Genomic DNA, 18,698 nt, shown 5'->3' with positions numbered 1-18,698 from the left:
ACCGTTCCCCTCTCCTCCGCGCTAGTCCACTCATGAATGGACTTAGTGCAGATGAAGTAGAAAATCACGTCCTCTAATGAAAGAAAGAATTGTGAGTCTGAGAATTATGTCTGATTGCTCCAGTAGTTGGTTGATTAAACAGTTTTGTAAAGCAAAACCCTAACACTAAAAACTCGTACACGTACAACTATTTCCTATGTACTTAGAAATAATATTTTATATATTTACATAAAGCATATATTTAAACGTACAATTATTTCATATGAAATTAAAAATAATATTTTATTTATATAGATAAAACATATATTTACACACAATGTATTAAAAAATGTGAAGAAGATGAAGTTAAGTTTTTCGTTTGGCAAAGAAGACGTTCAAATTTATGACCATTCGACTGGGATATGGTTGTCCCGACTATTCAATTATTGAATAAAATGAAAAATCAAGGCGTTGATACCACCATTGAACCGTTATGAAGACTCTTCAACCTTTGAAGATGGTTGTGAATCTTAGTTCGTAGAGATTTCTCCGAGTGAATAGCTTGCCGGTCGTGTCCCCGGTTTAGCGGATAACAAGAGAAAAATTTGTGGTTGCTTTTCACAGTACGCTGTTGACTTGTCGATTACGGATTCCCGGAATATTCCGGATTTCACAGTACTTAAGGATGCCTCATGGTTGATAACTCGATATCACTTTGCGTTGATTGTTTATGCAGAGTATCTATATTTCTACAGTAGCGAGTTTATAACATAGGCAAAAAATAGATGGAATCATGGAGAAGGAATTGTGTCTTTCCTATTTTTTTAAGACCCTGTGTGGGCTGCCTCACTGTTATAGCCATCCTCTCCCTTGTCATACCAGTTTTTTCCACCACTTTTGTCTTCGATGGATTCAATGGAACCAACTTGATGTTGGAGGCTGGTGCTTCACTTATTCCCTCCCGCTTTGTGCTGGCCCTCACAAATCATACGCCTTGGATACTCGGCCGGGCGCTGTATTCAACTCCTGTGCAGATGAAAAGCAACAACACGCTTTCCTCCTTCAGCACTACTTTCGTTTTCAGCATGGTGCGTCCCACCTTTGACAATAGCGGGCACGGTCTGGCATTCATGGTCACGCCCTACAAAACTATAATCGGTGATCTGCCTTCCGAGTATCTGGGGCTGGTTAACATTACTAGCAACGGGAAACCATACAATCACTTGTTCGCAGTGGAATTCGATACAGTCCAGAGTATGGAATTGGACGATCCAGACGCCAACCACGTTGGCGTAGACATTAATAACCTCATCTCGCTGAAGACCGAGTCCACAGGGGATTGGAATGGGAGGGCCTTCAATGGAATCAACCTCAAGAGCGGACGGAACATACAGGCCACATACAGGCCTGGATCGATTACGACCACCTGCAAAGCCAGCTCAATGTTAGCATAACGTTGGCCGGCTTGCCGAGACCGCAGAAGCCGCTCATATGGCAGAAAATAGATCTGCAGAACGTTCTACAAGAGACAATGTTCGTTGGCTTCTCAGCGGCTACCGGAAATTTCATCGAAGACCATTACGTTCTCGCGTGGAGCTTCAGCAATGAAGGCACGGCGCCCGCACTCGATATCTCGCGTCTCCCTTCGTTTACTAAAATATATTCCAAGCGTCCCAGCTACCGATGGATAGCCGGCGTTACAGTGGGCACTCTGGTTCTCTTGTTTGTGGTGGTTGCAGCCGTGTTTTTCAGAAGAGCCAAGCACAGAGAAATAGTAGAAGAATGGGAGAAGGAGTTCTGGCCCCATAGATTCGCTTACAGTGAGCTCAACGTCGCTACGAATGGATTCCGGGACGAAAACGTTGTCGGGGAGGGGGGTTTCGGCACGGTTTACAGGGGCCTTCTCTCGAGCAACGGCCATGAAGTTGCGGTGAAATCTCTAATGAAGGAGGTCACAGAGGGAATGAAGGGGTTCGTGGCAGAGATCTCGACCTTGGGGCGCACACAGCACAGGAACCTTGTTCCTCTCCGGGGTTGGTGCAGAATGCAGAAGCAGTTGTTCATCGTTTACGACTACATGCCCAACGGCAGCCTGGATAAACTCATATTCGGGAACCCGATGACCATCCTGCCATGGACTCGGCGATACGCGATCTTGAAGGGCGTGGGGGCAGGTCTACTTTATCTCCACGAAGAATGGGAGAAGCGGGTCATCCACAGAGACATCAAGTCCAGCAACGTTCTGCTGGATTCTGTTGGAATATTAATTCCAACTGCACAGTGGCAGGCGGACGTGGGCAGCCAACTCAGCCAGCACGCTGCACCCGAAACCGCCAGAACGAAACCACCCTCTTGTTCGCACCGCCTTTGGCAAAAGGCTGTATCCGCCGGAGGGGCTCCGAACACATTCACTTGCCGCCACGCGTCCCATGTACGAGCGACCGAAAACTGCTTTCCCCGGACGCTAAAGTTCGTTTGTTTTGCCCGAGGTTGGTGTGCGAACCTCGTTGGATCAGCCAAGTGATCAGGGCGCCCAATCTCAGCCGTCGATTTCCGAAGTTGCCCTCCGCCCACGTCAAATCAAGTTTCTGCGTGAAGTGTTAGGCATTGCGTTGACCGCCGAGAAGGGAAATTTAATGTATTCTTGGTTGTTCGTAGTTTTTTGGTGAGGCCTTTAATAAGGTGATGGGCATACGTCCCATGCCTTTTAATATGCTTATGGGCACATACTATTATATATGTTTTTTATATATGTTGTAGAGTTGAGGCTACGTGCTGTAATTTTTTTTTGTATGTGTGTTGTTCTTATGAGAACAATGAAAAGAATGTGTTGAGGCTGCGCAGCAGTATTGCTCAGGGAACAAAGAACAGAGCACAATGAAGCCTGCGCACAAAGATTGAATGGGGAACAAGAGAAGAACGCACAGCAGTGTAAGGAAAAAGAAAACAGAGGAGCATCGTAATGGTGGTTTGTCATTGTAAGACACAGGAACACCATGAAAGTTTTTTTAATTTCCACAGAAGTGGAAAATCTGTAAGAGCACAGAACGTTGTTTAGTGAATCCCTCTTTGGACAGAGGAAGAAAAATGTATCAGTGTTTTGTTCTAAATTAATAGAAATGCTTTGTGACTGTGTAATGCTGTGTTTTGAGTCATTTTAGTTTTTAAGAGGTTGTCTGCAAAAGATCCTGGACAGAGTAAACAGAGCATTGTCTCTGTGGTGAATTTTATTTGGTTTTGGTATTTTCTCCATCAAAAAATACCCAACAGTGGTATCAGAGCTAGTCCAGGCTCTTTGATGGTGACAGAGCAGGTTCATGCTCTTTGAAGACTCAAAGAAGCTGAAGGAAGGTGTGGTTGCAGCAGAGAAAGCTTCTCCAGCAGTGTGAAGTTTCAGCCAAAGGGATTCAGGTATTTCTCAAGTTTTTGAGTTATTATTAAAGACAGTCAGTTGTTTTAAAAAAACAGTCAAGTATTTGAAGCCTAGATAAGAATGGCAAGGTCAAAGAAGAAAGCCTCCAGGGCTGTTAAAAATGTGTCTCCCCCCTCTACTAAATTAGAAGGCAATCTGTTTGAAAGCATTGTATTTGAGGTTCCAAAGTTTGATGGAAACTTTGATGTATGGGAAATAATGATGAGGGTTTTCCTAATGTCTGAGGGGATTGAAGTCTGGGAGTCAGTGATTGATGACAGCAAGATGGATAAAGAATCCATGGAATATGATGCACAAGCAGCAAAGACTATCTTGGATGGACTCCCTGATTCTGTGAAGAGGAATCTAGGAAAATACACATCAGCAAAGGATATATGGGACAGACTGCATGACCTTCATGCAAAGGGAGCACTGACCATGACAATGAGTCAAGAAGAACCCATCATAAAAGCTGAGAATGAGAAGCTTGACCTCATCAAGCTTCAAGTAAAAGAAAGGGATGAAGAGCTTGCCAAGCTTAAGAAGGAACTTGAAGAAAGCAAGAGGAAACATTATGAAGAAGTCATATCCATGACAAATCAGCTGAATGAAGCAAGGAAGCAGGCAGATGCCTTGTCAAGTCAACTTGAACAAAGGCACATGAGGGTGAACAAACTTGTGGAAGAGATTGGACAATATAAGGTAGAGGTCTCCTCCCTTAAGTCTGAACTACAAGAAGCCAAGAAGCAGGCACAAGGAGCTGAAAAGAAAATGAAGAGCAGTCAAGCAAAAGATGAAGAAATCTCTAAAATGAAGACTGATATTATCTCCTTCAAAGTAGTAGCAGCTGAAGCTACTCATAGCAAGGAAGAAACTGATGGACAACTAGCAAAGAAAAATAATGAATGTGAAAAGTTGGAAGAAGAGATTGTCCTCCTCAGGAAGAAGGTTGAAGGGATGAACAAGATCATGAAGAGCTCTCAAGCTTTGGATGACATGCTCAGCTATCACAGATCTCCATATGATAAATCAGGACTTGGGTATGTAGGTGAACCCTCAAACAAGCATGAGGATGCTTTAAGCAAAGGAGATGTGAAGAAGCCAGAAAGAGATGGTGATGCTCCTAGTTCCAGCAAAGGCAAGGAGAAAAATGAAGGCAGCAATAGAAGAAATCCTGCTCCAAGCATAAAACCAGCTCCAAGAAGAAATGTAGCTGATGTCAAAGAGGCAAAAGGCAATGGTTATCATCAAAGGATCTCAAGGCAGCAAGGCTTCAGAAGTACATCAAGGAAACCTCCATCTCCCAGGTACCAAAGTTCATTTTATGGTTATTGTTATGCTTGCTCAAACTTTGGTCATATGGCAAAAGATTGTAGAACATTTCATGGAGATAGATGTTGTGGTCCCCGACAATCTCCAAGAAATAATTTCACAAGAAGAAATCATGAAATGTCATTCATGAATAATGTAGAATGTTTCAAGTGTCATAACATTGGGCATATGGCACGTGACTGTAATTTGAGATGGGCTGCTATGCAAACTAGACCCATGCAAAAGAAGAAAGTTACACAAGTATGGAGAAGGAAGGAAAGGCAATCTGAAAACCCCTTGAACTCCCCAGTCGATCTAAATTTGTTTTGAGAAGAGTCTGCCAAAAGAAGACAAGCACACATTAAAGGGGAGCTTGTAATTTTTGTTTTTGCTGAACTGTATTAACAGTCATTTGTTGATGGAGGATGTATTGCAGCACAGCAGTTGCAAATGAAATCTTTGTTAATCCCTCTGAAAGGTAATATGTAGCAGTGATGAAATCAGCAATGTTTTTGCTTTGTTTTTATGCAATATGTACAGAAATGCATAAAGAAGAAAAGATGGTAGCACTGAAATGTAAAGAGCAGCAGCGAGATAAGAGAAAAATGCAAAGCATGGAGACCCTCACAGCAGTGGGAAGATAGAACATAAAACAGCAGTTTGGAAATTTTTTTTGGAGCACATAGATTAGAATGAACAGCAGTTTGAAAAAAAATTTGTGGTGCACATGCATTGAAATGCATAGCAATGGAATGTAGTTTTCTTTTATGAAATATGAGAGAATATACTCACAGCAGAGTGAGTGTAATACACAGCAGTGAAAAATGTAATGTTTTTCTTCATATGCAATGCAGCATGCAAAGAAACGCATAAAGAAAAACAGGGACAGCAGATTTTTAATGCACACTGAATGCATAAGAATGTGTGTGGCAGCAGAAAGCCAAAGGAATTGCACAGTAGTGCATTGTGTAAAAAAAATGAAGACTAAGATTGTGTGAAGCAAGGGTGTAAAAAGTAACAGCCCGTGTTATTTTTTGTGGAGAATGAAGTGCCAAGAGTATGGGCACACAGCAGTATGATGAAACAAAAGGCAGCCACAGTGCAAATTGCAGCAGCAACACAACAGCAAGTGTATGGACAGCAGCAGCTTGAAGAAAAGTTTTCCCATCGTGAAGAAGGAGAAGCACACAGCAATGCAAACAAGAAAGATGCAGTAGCATTAAAGTTTTGTTGAAGAAATGAGATGTAATAGACAGCAGCACATGCAAAAGAAATTTTCGTTACAGCAGTAAAGGTAAATGTAATGAATTTGTTGTTCATTGAATTGAAATGCAACATATACAACAACAGTGAGTGTAAGAAATGTTTACACACAGCAGTGTAAATTTGTAAGTTGGGACAGTGTAATTGTTCCAGAAAAGACAGAGTATTTTGTCTTTGAAAAGTGCACAAGCAGTGCAAGTGAACACACAGCAGTGTGGAGTATACACAACAGTGCAATGAATGTTTTGTTTTGGAGCTGCATTTGAAGCAGTCATTTGGTGAAACCCTCTATTAAAGAGGAAGGTGCTTTTCAGCACAGTGTCATGGTAAATCCCTCTATCAAGAGGATGATGCTTTTCAGCATAGTCATTAGTGAATCCCTCTGTTGAGAGGAAGATGCTTTTTAGCATTGTTTGATAAATCCCTCTGTTAAGAGGAAGATGTTTTTTTATAACTAGTGAATCCCTCTGTCATGAGGAAGGTGCTCTTAAGCACAGTTTCAGGTGAATCCCTCTATTAAGAGGAAGACAACTTTGTTTGTTTGTGAACTGCATCAGAAGCAGTTGGTGAATCCCTCTATGTGAGGATGATGTTTGGGTAAGATTGAATGCCCAGCAGTTGAAATTAAAGGGGAGTGTTGGAATATTAATTCCAACTGCACAGTGGCAGGCGGACGTGGGCAGCCAACTCAGCCAGCACGCTGCACCCGAAACCGCCAGAACGAAACCACCCTCTTGTTCGCACCGCCTTTGGCAAAAGGCTGTATCCGCCGGAGGGGCTCCGAACACATTCACTTGCCGCCACGCGTCCCATGTACGAGCGACCGAAAACTGCTTTCCCCGGACGCTAAAGTTCGTTTGTTTTGCCCGAGGTTGGTGTGCGAACCTCGTTGGATCAGCCAAGTGATCAGGGCGCCCAATCTCAGCCGTCGATTTCCGAAGTTGCCCTCCGCCCACGTCAAATCAAGTTTCTGCGTGAAGTGTTAGGCATTGCGTTGACCGCCGAGAAGGGAAATTTAATGTATTCTTGGTTGTTCGTAGTTTTTTGGTGAGGCCTTTAATAAGGTGATGGGCATACGTCCCATGCCTTTTAATATGCTTATGGGCACATACTATTATATATGTTTTTTATATATGTTGTAGAGTTGAGGCTACGTGCTGTAATTTTTTTTTGTATGTGTGTTGTTCTTATGAGAACAATGAAAAGAATGTGTTGAGGCTGCGCAGCAGTATTGCTCAGGGAACAAAGAACAGAGCACAATGAAGCCTGCGCACAAAGATTGAATGGGGAACAAGAGAAGAACGCACAGCAGTGTAAGGAAAAAGAAAACAGAGGAGCATCGTAATGGTGGTTTGTCATTGTAAGACACAGGAACACCATGAAAGTTTTTTTAATTTCCACAGAAGTGGAAAATCTGTAAGAGCACAGAACGTTGTTTAGTGAATCCCTCTTTGGACAGAGGAAGAAAAATGTATCAGTGTTTTGTTCTAAATTAATAGAAATGCTTTGTGACTGTGTAATGCTGTGTTTTGAGTCATTTTAGTTTTTAAGAGGTTGTCTGCAAAAGATCCTGGACAGAGTAAACAGAGCATTGTCTCTGTGGTGAATTTTATTTGGTTTTGGTATTTTCTCCATCAAAAAATACCCAACAGATTCCGAGCTCAACGCGCGGCTGGGGGACTTCGGGCTCGCCCGGCTGTATGAACACAGAGAGAATCGTGGAACGACTCGTGTGATGGGAACGGTGGGATACATAGCGCCGGAGTTGACAAAGACGGGAAAGGCCACGCCTAGCTCGGACGTGTTCAGCTTTGGCGTTCTACTGTTGGAAGTGGCGTGCGGGAGGAAGCCCGTGGACCCATCCATGGATGCCGAGCGACTGGTTTTGGTGGATTGGGTTTCGGTGCTGTACGCACAAGGAAAGCAGCTCGATGCGGCAGATCCGAAGATGGGGAATGAATACAATACAGGCGAAATGGAGGTGGTGTTGAAACTGGGGTTGCTTTGCTCCCATCCCGAGGCGGAGAGGAGGCTGAGCATACGGCAAGTGTCTCAAATACTGGAAGGTGAAGCTCCTCTCCCTGATCCGGAGGCGAGGTTTATCCGGGAAATTCGGGGCGGAAGCTCGTCAAATGGATGGCTCACTTCGACATCTTTAACCTCTGGACGGTGATCGACGGCATGGATATATTGGAAGCTTATTCAATATTATTTACTGAATAAATAACTTTTTGTCTTGTATTTTAAACGAGCAAACGGTAAGGGCAACCAATATTTCACAGGCCATAGGCCGATTAATGCGGTCGCCCGCTGTATTTTGTGTATTTTGTTTAAATTTAATAGAAAGAAAAAGCTGCACAACATCAATAGGCTTATAGACTGAGCAACTGTAACTATATGTTCTTATAAAGTAAAGATATTGAAATTTTTACATTTAAACTCTGTGGAGATTGAAATGATGTATAAGCTGATAAGTTAAATGTTTATTAATTTCAAATTTTAGGCTAATTTTAGTTTTTTCTTGGGTTTGTTTGTGTTGCTTTCTTTTATAAGAATAAACTATAAAAGAAACATATTTTGGAATAAATAAAATTAATAAATTATTAACATATGAATGCCTAATAAGATGAAGAATATAAGTTAAATAAATAATATTATTAAATTATTAGTAATAGGATAATATTATTATTAGTATTATTTATTTATGGTTTTATTAAGAATTAATTTTTTAATAATTTAATAATTATAATATTTTTTGTTTTTTTTTAAGTTTAAAAGATTTTTTTATTTTATTTTTAAAAATATTTAGATAATACATAATATTATTCATGATCACATGGTCTTAACCTAGTTATTGGGAAACTAGGTCTCTTGGCCATTTGACAACATTATAGGCTAGCGAAATCAAAATTAAATATCCAAATAGTACTAAGAGAACTCCTAATCATCAAAAGATTTTATTGGCGTCGAGTCTTTGGTTCTTTGCCACTGGAACCCAACAATTCAATTTGAGGAAGGAAAGGAATATGCTTCTCAATGCGGCTTAGACGAACATTTTGTTGTTGTATCTGGTGCTGAATCAGCTGGAATTCACTATGGATTTCCTGTATTTTAGCCGCTGACCCCAAGATTCTTGTAAGGGTGTTTGCCAATGCTTTTGCCAAGAGATTTTTCATCGTCCAGTACAGAAAGAGGGTCTGCTGGAACTGGGTATATCGACCTCTAGGGTGGCCCGAATCTGGGATGAGATATTCCCATTCATCAAATTCCAATTCCCTTGCCTCTGAATTCTCCTTCAGTTCACTCTCCCTCTCCGAAATTATCTGATGAGCTCGGGGATGAGTATTCATCCTGTAGGACCAAGCAACTTCCAAGATTAAGTCCACAGTATTTCTTTGACCTTGATTAATAATGGGTCGAGACTGGGCTTAGCTACCTCTATGATGACAACCCTGACCCTGACCCTGCCTGCGGCCATGACCCCTCGTTATAGCCCCCTTCCCCCCCCAAAACCCCAGTTCGAAGCCGATAGAGCCATCTAATGGCATTATAGTATGAAAAGATTAAATTGATAGTTGTTCTTAGACACCGAGATTTCCACATTCGAAGACCTCATCTAGGTTGCAAACCAACACACTGGAAAATGGCCCCACGAACGGTGCCCCTTAGCCCAGTCAATACTCGGGCCTGCAAGTGCTAGAGAAACACATGCAATCAAACATGTAACATTAGAACAATGAAACCAGGCTTTCCCCTCGCTCAAGACATGGGCTTGATCAAACAATCTGGTCGCTTCCACCCAACAGGAACTATAAATCCCTAAATACAAGAAAAGATGAAAGCCCAGGAATACCCTCTCAAACCCTCCTCGTTTCAAACCAGGTAGAGGGTCCCTCTGAGAAACAAAAGGAAGGACAGATACCACTAAACAATGGATTAACAACATAATTAAAACTAGACTCCAAAATTGCATGCAAACCATAGATGATGATTGACTAGAGCAAACAACAAACTTCCTAAGTAAGGGTCATAAAGTCCCATGCAGACCAGAAAAATGGTCGGTCTTTGCTCCCCATATATAATTGAAAGAGTTTATTCTAAACCAAAATAACGAACCAGGAATATCCATCAACTGATTAAGAAACACCAACAAAGTGTAGGGGACAAGGCACTCATGGAAATTATATTCTTAACATGCCCACTTCTATAACAACTAAGAGGGAGGATTCTGCCAACTATAGTTGAGTTCCAATCTTGAGAAATATCCTATGCTACCACCCAAATGATTATGCTATGTCTAATGCTTCCTTTAGAGCTGGTGTCAGAGCAAGCAAGTGAGTCCAGGTCTCCCACCATAAAACCAGAATTCTTACCTATGAAGCATTTCCAATGTCGAGACATAAGATCATTAAACTACATCACCCCCTTGCGCATGGGAAGGTATGTGTGGAAGTGGTCATCTAACCACCCACTAATCCCCTTCATTGTTAACCTAACCATGGTAGGGATCGCACCACAACCTCTCACCTAGCTCTCAACCGGATCGGGGTTTATTAATTATAATATTAATAATTAATAGTTTCACATGATATATTCTTCACCTTATATCCTAATTATGGCCTTATTTTAATAATCAAAATTACTTTCAATAATAACGATCAAAATAATAAAATAAATTATATATTTTTAATAAATTCTAACTCTAATTCTTAACATCAACACCATTGCTTTTTAAAAATACTTTATCTCTCTTTTTCTTCATCTTTATTTTTGCTTTAAATCCCTACTAATAAATAAACAGTTCACTCAAAACCTCAAACATTTTAAAGATTTTTAACACAATTTCTCCATAAACTTATTATTCAATTTGCCATGGAAATAAGAATGAAAATGAACATGCCCGATGAATAAATACAATGCGACAACACTCATCTTTTATAGAATTAAAAGGATTGCAATATAACCTTCTCTGAATAGTTTTTTTTTTTAATTTGTGCAAATGCAACATTAATTTATAATGTAAGTTTAGGAATATAAATTTTGAAAAAGTAATGGGAGATAAGGGTTAAATTAGTGTAATTTTTGTGAGTAATTAGTCTAATGTAACTTCAAATGAAGTTGTGGAGCTATCCACAATTGTGGGGCTATTACACCTTAACGAAAAGTGAATTATGGACATTGCATGTTTTTTTCTCAATCAAATCCTTTGTGTCATCTTAACTAATCGTTGCTCAACGCTACTTTTAATGATTATTGTTTTTATGTTTGGTTTAATATTTCTTTTCTTGACATTTTCTTTGTGTTTGTTCGCATTTTAAAATAAAATAAATATATGTATTTATTTTAATTAAAAATATGATTAGGATTTTATTTGTATTTATCTCTACATTATTAAAAAAAATTCAACACTTAGAAATTCTTTGATCGCCGTGAATCTTTTTCAAAAATTCACAACACGAAAATTAAACAAAAATGTCTTAAATGTCTTGGTAGTAGGTGGATGCAAGCTCCTTAGGGTAAATCATGACGCTTTAGTAGCCACATAAACATGGAAAAATAATAATATGTTAAATTGGAGCTATGGTGAAAGGATGAAACTTGGGAAGAGGAAAATGAGTTCGCTTTTATAATATAAAATTTTTATTTAAAGAAATTGTCTAATTATGTGTATTTTAAGTTTTCTTAATATTGGTAATGCTATTTTCATGTAAAATATAATGCATATGTTTAGTGAGTGTAAACATCATGGATTTAGCAAGAGTTAAGAGGGATCAAATCACCTGAAGTCTAAATGGTTTTTTTTATAGGGCAAAGCTTAAAAAATTACCTCTCTCTCTCTATATATATATATATACATTTTTTAAATTGCATTATTGAATGAATAAATGGTTTCACCACTTGAAAATCCCTTGAATACATGGAATAAAATAGCTTAAACATGCAATTCCAACAAATAGATGCTCCATTCAAAATTAATTCTTAATAAAATAATCAAATTGTAAAATAATGATACTTGAAATGCTATAACAATAAGAATTTATTTTTTCAATTACATTATATAATATATACACATTTTATTATTATTATTATTATTTTAAACCATGTAAATTGTTGACATTGAAATAATCTAGCTATGAGACATTTTATTTATGGATGATGTTGTTCATATTTTTTTTTTTTTTTTGCTATTAATATATTTTTAAATTAATTTCAAAATTACATAATTTTATGTATTGAAATATTTTATTTATCATGCATATTGATTTTTTTAATTATTATTAATATTTATAAATGTCAAATATTAATTTTATATTAAGAATTGAAATAATTACACATCTTCCTCTTATTACTCTTATAAGGAAGGAATTCAATGTTTTTACTTTCAATTATTTTTTCTCTTTGCACATTGAAATACTTTATATATAAAAGTTGATATTAAATTAAATTAGTTAACATCTATATTAAAATAAATTATTTAACATGTATATTAAAATAGTTTGTTTATGTATCCAGTTGAAATATGAAAATATAAATAATGTCAATTTTATTTGTTTTTTATTTTGATTATAGCCAACATTAATTGATAATTTAAAAGGGAGGTGTGTCAAATCAACATTGAACAAAGACAAAATTACACCTCACTCTCACATTGGTTTGTACAATGAACCTCAAAATTACACATGACTCTCATATTGGTTTGTACAATGAGCCTCTAGGCTCAATGATGGAATCTTGCGATAAAATTTTGTAGAGTGGTATATAGCAGTTCTTGCATATATATATATATATATATATATATATATATATATATATATATATATATATATATATCAAAGTCATTATATCTTTGAAATTATAAGGTCTTCCTTTAATGCAATCTCAAAGGGTCTTAAAATTTTGATATATGGTAAGAGAAAAATGTATTAAAAATAGTAAGGGATGTTAATTTTTATTCTTTTAATTATATTTTTAGAATTTATATAGTCAAATATATATGTATATATAGTTTCATGGATAACGGATTTGTCTAGCTTATAAAAAAATATTGTCAAGGATATGTGTGTGTGTGTGTTTATTTTCAAAAATTGTTTTTTTTCATGTATTTGCATCCCAAAGCACCTAGTTTGTGATCCTAAACCTATATCAGAAGAAACTGGTCACCTTGCATGTAAGATTTCAATCAAGAAATAAATATATTCAAAAAAGAATTTGTGTGTTCCTTGCACATCCACATTTTTAGTACCAAAAATATTACACATTCCTAGCGCCAAAAACATGTGTGCATTTCTAGTGCTAAGGACACGGATATGTTCTTGCAACTAGTGACTTTAACACATGGGAAATGGTTGAGGTAGGCTTGTGGGGATGGCGAGGGTGAGAGAGGGAGGTATAGAGGGGTCAAGGGATATAAGAGAAAAAGAAAGAGAGGGTTAGAGAAATATTGGGGAGTGGGGAAGAATGAGTTTGTGGGAAATGGTTGAGGTTGGTTTGAGGTGGTGGGGAGAGTGAGAGAGGGAGGAGATAGAGGAGCCAAGGGATATATATATATATATATATATATATATATAGAGAGAGAGAGAGAGAGAGAGAGAGAGAGAGAGAGAGAAGGATGAAGGGAGGGAGAGGCAGGGGATGGGGATATAGAAACAACACTATAGGGGACAGAGTGAGCGAGAGAGAGGGTGGGAGGGAGATATAGAGACAAAATTGGATTGTAGAGAGAGAGAGAGTGGGAGAGAAGGGGGGATGAGGGAGGGAGGGAGGGAGAGAAGGGGGTGATGGGGAAAGATGGGGGAGAGAGAGTCATAGAGTGATAAAAAAAAGGGATGGCAAGAGGGACAAGTAGATATGGAGAGAGAGAGAGAGAGAGAGAGAGAGAGAGAGAGAGAGAGAGGTGGTGATACAAGGAGACAAATAAGAAGACAGGGAGGGACAAATATAGAGCTAGATGGGGGAGAGAGAGGCGAAAAGAGAGAGTGAATGGAGAGTGGAAGAAAGAGGGAGCGAGAGAGAAATAAATGGATATGGAGGGAATGAGAGAGATAGAGTGAGGGGGGAAGAGAGAGAAGGAGAGAGGCAGAAAGAGAGAGTGAATGGAGAGTGGAGGAAATAGAAAGTGGGAGAGAAATAAATGGATATGGAGGGAATGAGAGAGATAGAGTGAGGGGGGAAAGAGAGAGAAGGAGAGAGGGTGGAGATAGAAAAAATAATGGAGCAAAGGGAGTGAAGAAGAGAAAGGGAGGGAGGGATAGATAGTGAGGGATAAAGGGAGGGAGATAGAAATAAAGATATAGGGTATAGAGAGAGAGAGTTGGAGGGGTTTGTTTTGTGAAGCATGGACTAAGTGAGGTAGGGAGGGATAGGAAAATAATTGAAGAGAGAGAGAGAGAGAGAAGGAGAGGGGGGAGATATGAACATAACTGGAGGGGGGAGATAGAGTGATAGGGAGGGAATAGGAGAGAAATAGATAGGAAAGAAGGGACAAAGAGAGGGTGTGTGTCTGAGAGAGAGAGAGAGAGAGGTAGTGATACAAAGAGAAAGATAAGAAATAAGGGAGGGACACAAATAGAGCTAGATGTGGGAGAGAGAGGGAGGATGAGATACACAGAGAAGGAGAGATGGGGAGGAAAATAGAGAGAGTGTGTGATGGAGAGAGAGGGATAGAGATAGTGAGGGAGATGGAGAGAGAGGTGGGGAGATATAGATAGAGATGGAGAAAGAGAGAGAGGATTGTGGGGGAGAAAGAGGATGGATAGAGAGAGAAGAAAATAGAGAAATAGAGAAAGTGAGAGGTAGAGATAGAGATGGGGAAGAGAGGGAGAGAGATAATGAGGGAATGAAGGAGAGAAAGAGAGAGGGAGGCATATAGAGATCAAGTGGGAACAAGAGATAGAGACACATAAACAAATATGTAAATGGAAATAGAGATATAGAGAGTGGGGGAGAGAAATAATGAGTGAGAGGCACAGGTAGAGAGAGAGAGAGAGAGAGAGAGAGAGAGAGAGAGAATATGTAAATGGAAATAATGAGATATTGAGTGGGGGGAGAGAAGGAGAGAGAAGTGAGGAGAGAGGGAGGAAACAAGGGAGATTGAGAGAGAGAGTGAGAGAGAGGGAGTGGAAGAAGAGAGATATATAGAAGGTAGAGAAAGATGAGAGGAGATGGAGAGTGAGAGATAAGGAGAGGGAGGGATAGAGAGAGTGGAGGGGGAGGATAGAGGAATACTAAGAAAGAGGAGGGGGAATGTTAGGTCCCTACAATACTAGTGATTACCCCATTACTATTGTAGTTGTATTCCTTATTAATATTGTTGTGACCCTATTGTACCCATATTGTTATTACTATGCCCCATAAAATCCCTCTATTGCTATTTTTGTGCCTTTATATTATTATTGTTAGGTCGACTGGGTTATATTGTGACTCCTTAGACTCCTATATATAGAAAGGAGGTTTTGTCACTTGAATCATCAAGGAATCATTCATTTGTGTAATGTAAAGGAGGTTGCCCCCTCGAAGAGGCTGAATTCTAAGGCGTTGATCTATCTTTTCTATCTTTTTGTGAGTTGGTTTCATAACATCTGGTATTAGAGCTTTGGATTCTAGGGTTTCGCTGCTCCAAATAGGTCATCGTGGAATTTTTTGTATAGTTTTTTTTTCTACGATGATTTAGAAGCGAAAAAAAAACCCACTTGAGTCGAAATCGCACTGAACCTTGAGTCTGAATTTCAGAGCTTTTCACACTATATTTGCAGAGATATGATCTGAGGAAGTTAGTCTTTTTGCATATTCCTAAATTACATTCCAAACAGGTGACCTAGGGAAAATCGTCATAACTTTCTCTCTGAGCATCAGATTGAAATTTCATAAGAAGGTACAGAAAGAGGACGGACTGTAGTTTCTTGTATATATTTTTCAGAGCCAAAGGTCGAAACAAGGACACGTGGCATGTCGTACAAGTTCGCTCTACTGAACTAGTCTATAATCAGGTCACTATGGGATATTTGGTATAACTCTTCCTTGGAGAATCCAATTTGGATCAGACTGGTGGCATTGTAAAGAGGACACAGAGGGATACTGTAGGTCACAATTTCAGAACTGGTTGATCCGAAATTATAGAGATACATCAGAGGCAATATCGAGCTCCTGCAAAGTGAGAAAAGGTGCGTAGATTTTTTTAAATTTTTGCCTAAGCTTGGTTTGAAAAATTATTTTGAAGGAATTTAAAGGGCATAGTATAGCATTATTATCGGTAACTGATACCCCGAGGAAAGAAAATGCAAACACCAAGTAAGCAACCTGAAATCTCTAGCATGACTCATGAAGAAGAGGAAGAAATACTACATGATATATCAAAATTACAAGACCAAGTGCAACAAATGTCACTCTCACAAAAGCTAACAGAAGCTAAGATAAATGGCGTGGAATCTAAGATAAAAGGCATGGAAGCTAATATGAATGGCATGGAAGCTAAGATGGATGATTTGAAGATAGATTTGAGGATAGACATGGCAGATTTGAAGACAGATTTGACAAATTTTCTATAAGAAATACTTATTGATGGTGAAAGGGTAGTAAAGGAAACTCATGATGCGAACAAAAAAAATGTTAATCATGATTTCATAGACTCTAATTTTGGATTGAAGACTCACCATTTTCCAAAAATTAATATGAGGAAGTTTGATGGCAAGGATCCCTCAACATGGATATTACAGATGGAGCAATTTTTCGATCTCAATAATGTGCAAAACACACAAAAGGTACGTACTGCAACTTTATATTTGGAACCAAATCAGTTTGTATGGTATCAGTGGCTTTGCTCTCGTAAACAAATTATCACTTGGGAAATTTTTATGGAAGAATTGACAGCACATTATGAGGATACAAAAAGCAACACTTTTTTTAGCCAATTAATAAGTCTCAAACAAAAGGGTTCAATAATGGAGCACATTGAGGAGTTCCAAAAATTGAACATAAGGGTAAAAAATATTCCAAAGGAGCATAAGATTGATGTGTTCATAGGGACTTTAAAGGATAATATCAAACATGATGTTTTCCTTTGGGAACCTGATTCATTAGAGAAGGCATTCAGGTTAGCAAGAAAAATGGAAAGCAAAATTATGGCAACCAACAAGCATACCACTCACAACTATAAAGATGGAAGTGTTGTTGCCCCTACTCTTCCACAACCTATAAGGTTGACACCACAACACTTGGAAGAAAAAAGAGCAAAAGGGCTTTGTTACAGTTGTGATAGCAAATACACTAAAGGTCATAAGTGTGCTAAGAAGGAATTATTCTACATAGATTGTGAAGAGGAAGAAGAAAAGGAGCAAGAAAGGTCAAAAGAAGAGGATATACTCCAGGAACAAAGCCTAGATAAAGAAGAAATGAATCTGACCATATCTTGTAATGCATTGGCGGGAATTACCACTCCTCAAACCATCAAGATAGAAGGACAAATCAAGAAGAAAAATGTAATAGTGTTGATTGATTCAAGAAGTACCCACAATTTTAGTCATTGTAACGTAGCAAAAGAATTGAATTGCTTCCTATATCCAGCACTAGAGTGTCAAGTGATGGTTGCAAATGGAGGAACAATAAATTTCTCTGGAAAGTGCCATAATATCAAGCTATCCATGGGAGAATATATATTGACTAGCCCAATGCTTTCCATTCCAATGGTAGGTGCTGATGTTGTACTAGGAGTCCAATGGCTATAATCCTTGGGTACAATAGCTTTTAATTTTCAAGAAATTTTCATGAAATTTTCTATGGAAGGAAAGGAAGTTGAATTAAGGGGTATTACAGGGAAACCGGGAAAGATAATCAGCTCTAACATTATGACAAAGCTTCTAAAAAAGGAACAAAGAGGTGTAATTGCACAATTATGTTCACTAGATGTTTCCACATCGAAATCATCTATTTCTTTAGATCTCCAAAAAGTCTTGGTCAATCATTACAAGGTATTTGAGACTCCCAAAGGTCTCCCACCTATTCGTGATCATGATCATGCTATTCATCTGATTCTAGGAAGTGTTCATCCAAACATCAGGCCGTACAGATATCCCTATGCCCAAAAGAGTGAAATTGAACATATGGTGCCAGAAATGCTAGAGGCTGGTATAATTCAACCTAGTCAAAGTTCTTTCTCTGCTCCAGCAATATTGGTGCACAAGAAGGATGGATCATGATGCATGTGCCCGGATTATAGGGAGCTCAACAAGCTCACTATTAAAGATAAGTTTCCCATTCCTGTCATTGATGAATTACTAGATGAATTACATGGATCAATTTACTTCACCAAGTTGGATGTTCATTTAGGATATCATCAAATCAGAATGAAGACTGAAGACATTCCGGAAACAACATTTAGAACTCATGAGGGTCATTATTAATTTTTGGTCATGCCTTTTGGCCTTACCAATGCACCTTCTACATTTCAAGGTTTGATGAATTCCATTTTCAAACCCTTCCTTAGAAAATTTGTGTTAGTATTTTTTGATGATATACTAATCTACAACAAGTATTGGAAGGATCATGTTGAACATGTTGACAGGGTGCTACAACTACTGGAGGAGAAACAATTATATGCAAAAAGATCCAAATGTTTCTTTGGAGTACAAGAGGTGGAATATCTGGGTCATATTGTATCTCAAGAAGGAGTTAAGGTAGACCCTAGGAAAATTAAAGCCATTAAGGAATGGAAAATCCCCACATCCATAAAGCATCTGCG

General features: G+C 38.6%; 1 pseudogene; it reads left to right on the top strand.

The window, feature by feature from the left end:
* Positions 1–1,013: 1,013 nt before the first annotated feature.
* LOC149161520 (L-type lectin-domain containing receptor kinase IV.2-like) lies at positions 1,014–8,187 on the top strand (annotated as a pseudogene).
* The last annotated feature ends 10,511 nt before the right edge of the window (positions 8,188–18,698 follow it).

Source organism: Pinus tabuliformis, chromosome 5_2, assembly GCF_031772625.1.
Source record: "Pinus tabuliformis cultivar Carrire ecotype Pingquan chromosome 5_2, CPIR1, whole genome shotgun sequence".
Taxonomy (NCBI): Eukaryota; Viridiplantae; Streptophyta; class Pinopsida; order Pinales; family Pinaceae; genus Pinus; species Pinus tabuliformis.
Note: the sequence above shows the minus strand (reverse complement) of the source record. Positions and strands in the feature narration are given on the sequence as shown.